Source organism: Myotis brandtii, unplaced genomic scaffold (genome assembly GCF_000412655.1).
Source record: "Myotis brandtii unplaced genomic scaffold, ASM41265v1 scaffold929, whole genome shotgun sequence".
Classification (NCBI taxonomy): Eukaryota; Metazoa; Chordata; class Mammalia; order Chiroptera; family Vespertilionidae; genus Myotis; species Myotis brandtii.
The window spans coordinates 395783-400257 of NW_005371832.1; the positions used below are offsets into that span (position 1 = coordinate 395783).

Sequence of the window (4475 nt, forward strand, 5' to 3'; positions counted from 1 at the left end):
CTTTTGTGATATCATACTATGTTAGTACAGTTTTGGTAATATTATTATACTTAAAATCCTTTTATTCTTGAAATATTAATGTTTATTGCAGGTAACATTATCATATTTAAAATCATTTTTCTTGGGATAAAAAAATTATAACCAAGTCAGAGACTGGACCTGCAGAATCCGCCTTCCACAATGACTGCCATTTCACTGTGTAATTGGGCTTCTAATAAAAGACTCCAGGTATTGGGGATGTTCTTCTAGAACTATCTTTCTAGGGCAGTTGTGAGGCTGGAGCTGTAGATACTGTGGTCAAATATAAAACAATTTAAAAGTGCTGGACAATATCTTTGAAAGGGATGGATTTCCCGATCCCCAGAGACCTTTGTGAATGGGATGGATTGAAACTTGTCCTTGGGAGTTGAGCTGTTCATCTATCTGAAGGAAGAGTGCAAAATTAGATATCCTCTCAAGGTCCTCTCCTAGTGCTGGGTTTTTATGTATTTAAAATTTAATAGCACAAATAGAATTTAAGCTTCCCATTTTGTTTTGCCCCCAAGGTACATAAGTTGGACATAGCACATGAAAATGGTGAGCGGGGAGAACAAACAAATTTGAATTTAAACTTGCTTTTCCTAAACATGACAAAGCTTGTGATTTCCCACAGCTTCTATACATCTTTGAAACAGAATTCTTCCTCCATTTATTCCTAATTATATTCAGGAGGAAGGCCTAGGGAAAGAGTGTTTCCTTCTAAATAAGATTTTATTCAAGGCTGGCAGCCATGGATGATGTAGGAAACAGTAACAGGGCAATAATCATTTGTTCTGCCTGCAAAGTGCTTTTCCATGGAAGGAGCTTGAAGAGCATTTGGAAATGGTGACCTCATCAGTCCCAGCCACATTTGTTGGAGAGAACGGCCACAGGTGTGTGACGATGTCATAGACGGACAAAGGGCTGCACAGGAAAGTTAAATGATCAGATAAAGGTTTACCTACAGATCCCAAGGGACAGTTTGATGATCATTTTCTTATATTTTAATCACTGACAGTGCTTAATAGGTTCCTCTCCCAGAGTATGGAAACATCTTAAGTTTTTGGTTAAGTGTTTTTTAAAAAATATAATTTATTTTACTTTCTCAGATTATGAAAGTAGTGCATGATTGTTGTGGAAAATTTGGCAAATGTAAGAAAGTGGGAAGATGGAAAAAGTCACTGTAACCCCACACTCTCAAAAACAATATCCTTTCTTTCTTGAAATATCTGGAATGGCTTCCGATTTCCTCATCAAGCTCTGACTGATAGATTGGGTCATGTGGTTCAAAATCCACTGTGGGACTTCTTCGTGCTAGGTGGCTGGCCTCCATACTATAGGTCACAGATGCTGATTCAGGAGGCCAGTATTAGAAGGTCAAGAAAGTGAAAGAACATGTGGCTGCAGAGAACTGTACAGACATACAAATACCTTGTTTCTCCTTTGCCTAAAACGGAGCAAAATTAACCAGATGAAAATAACCCCACCCAGACACCTTTCATCCTGTGAGCTACTCTGGGTCTTGGGGTAAACTTTAAAGCGTTTCTCATTCAACCTGTGACCTAATAATGGCCTTCCCCAACCCCCGCTTTTTTCCTGTTCTCTTGTCTTTTTCTTTCTTTTCCCCGCCCCTCCCCCCTTTCTTTGCATCTTACAGAAACATTGACTCATGCCGCGAAGACGAGGGCACATCTACAGTAGACAGCGGTGTTGCGTGCTTGCTGAAGTTTGCAGCCAGACCGACGCCCCTCTGATGTGCACTCCAGGTAAAGCTGGTTCGTGATGACCATGAGCAGGTGCAGGACTTGAAGCTTTCAAACCTTTACTTCTTTTATCAGCACTCCAGATTTTATAAATGATGAAGTCCATCAACCCCATGCCTACCCAGATCTGGTAAACCTGGGTGTAGTTGTTACAGAAGACTGGAGAAGAACCAAGCAACGCTTAGAGAGATGGAGTTACATTTACTATTATTATGCGCGGGCCCAGAGAAAAATGTCTCTAGAATTCCGGGTGAAATCACACAGGAAGTTTCCTGTATTTATACCTTTTTACCCTCTTTGTCTCCCAAATATGGGGTTTTCTGGTCCCCTTTGCAAGTTCTTAAAGAGCCCTATGTGCTGGGGCTTTGAGACCTCAACCAAAGGCTTGGCCTGGTGCCAGCACTGATAACTTTGTCTGGGGAAGGTTTAATGGCCTCTCTGGAATGGGAGTAGTCTCATTTTCCTTATTATTTAAGCCAGCGAGCATTTACAGGAGATTTTATAGCAAGGTTAAAATTTCAAACAGCAGGGGTTTTTTTGTTTGTTTGTTTTTAAAATATATTTTATTGATTTTTTACAGAGAGGAAGGGAGAGGGACAGAGAGCCAGAAACATCGATGAGAGAGAAACATCAATCAGCTGCCTCCTGCACGCCCCCCACTGGGGATGTGCCCGCAACCAAGGTACATGCCCCTGACCGGAATCGAACCCAGGACCCTTGAGTCCGCCCGGGACCCCTTAGCCAAACCGGTTCTGGCCAAACAGCAGTTTTTATATAAGATGGATGCTTCATAGTAAAGTTTCATGGGGACCTGAACATTTAAATAAGGCTTTGAAGCATCTAGGTTCAGGACTGACACGTCGCTCAGGCTGCCTGCAACCCACACGACTGACTCAGGAAGGCACTCAGGAAGGCACTTAGGTAATGGCTTCGCCTGTAAGGATAAAAACTCTGTAGTGGAAACAATAGTAACTTTCAAAATGAGGGGAAAAGATCAATGGGCATGATTTTAAAGACAGCAATTCTAATGTTAACGAGAATGAGAACTGTTATGAATCAGAAGGAAATATTTTCAAGTTCTAACACAGAGCTCTTCAGAATGACCATGTGCTGTGTCAGGCACTGATGGCCATTCAATGGTTAAAAGCTGGTCTGCCCTTCAGAAGCTGGACAAAACAAGAAGTGGGTTTGACTGTATGACCAACAAAGGCTTAAACATAAAAGGGCTTATTCTTTTCCAGAAAAGAAGGAGGTAACCCAGGAATGGAATAGAGGTTTCACAAAGCCCCTGGACACTGGGCTCCTTCTACCTTTCTACTGCGTTATCCTTAGCCAGTGGCTTCCATCCTGAAGGTCATCTCATGATTCAAGGTGGCTTTCTTTCGCTCTAGTCATCCCCTCTTCACCTCAGGCAGCAGGAAGGTAGGAGGAGGAAAGGACAAGAGATCCAATCTTCCACCTGATTTGTCCTTGAACAGTCTTCCTGTAAGTTCCGGAAACATGTTTCCTTAGGCAGTATCTCCTTGATCAGAAGGTAGGCCCATGACCATACTTGACAAGGGAGGCTGGAGAAGGTAATTTCTATGAATAATCGGGGCTCTGCTACTAAAAAGTGGGAGAGAAGGGATATTGGTGGCCTCTTCTACCGAAGGAGGCTAAAATCTACCTGGGGAAATAGGAAAATGTAGGCTTGAAAAGACAATTCATAGTCTATTGGGAGGGCCACGTGATGGGTTGCTGCAGTTGGGAGGAGAAAGGGAAGGTGTCAGGCATCTGGGGAAGCTTTTTGGAAGGACTAGCATTTGAATTGCCCTTTAAGGGTGAGGATTCAATAGGCACCGAAGGCTGAGGAGGGCATCCCAGCAGGAGGCGCCGGCCGGCCCGAGTGGAAGCCCAGAAGCTGGATGATGCCGATCAGCTTGGGCAGGAGCAACAGTGACCAGATGTTAAGCTGGGATGTGATGGAGTGTTTGGCTGGAACGGAAGGAATACTGACTGACTTTTAAAAATTACCCAAGGAGCCCTAGCTAGTTTGGCTCAGTGGATAGAGCGTCGACCTGCGGACTGAAGGGTCCTGGGCTCAATTCTGGTCAAGGGCACATGCCCAGGTTGTGAGCTCAAACCCCAGTAGGGGGCGTACAGGAGGCAGCCAATCAATGATTCTCTCTCATCATTGATGTTTCTATCTTTCTCTCCCTCCCCCTTCCTCTCTGAAATCATTAATATATATATATATCTTTAAAAATAATAAAAATAAAAATTACCCAAGGCAAAAAGGTGGTTAGGATAAAAGGTGAATACTGTATTTGCTTCCTGTTGCTGGAATTGACACTCCTTATTCCATACATGACTCGCGCCAGCAGAAATGATCGCATTATTTACTTCCATGTCTTCCCCTAATTTTGGACTGTCCAAAATAGCACAAAGAGTGTAATAAGTGAATATATGACAACAGAAATTAAAATAAATACATGGAATGCCTAAGACCACAGCCCAAGGCTGCTCTTCATTAAACCAGGGAGAAAAAGCCCACAACCAGAGAGTCCTGGGCCTCTTTCCTAAATATTAATTGTTTATTTCATGATTCCTCCCTGCTCTAAACAGACCTTAAGCTGCCCCTTCCTAATATGCTCCCATAAAGGATTATAAACTAGAGAGGAGGTTGGTTTAAACAAAGTAATCAGAAAGTAAGCA

At 42.8% G+C, this 4475-nt stretch overlaps 1 pseudogene; it reads right to left on the bottom strand.

Moving 5' to 3' along the window:
* Positions 1-1710: 1710 nt before the first annotated feature.
* Positions 1711-2621, bottom strand: LOC102263206 (annotated as a pseudogene).
* Between the last annotated feature and the right edge of the window lie 1854 nt (positions 2622-4475).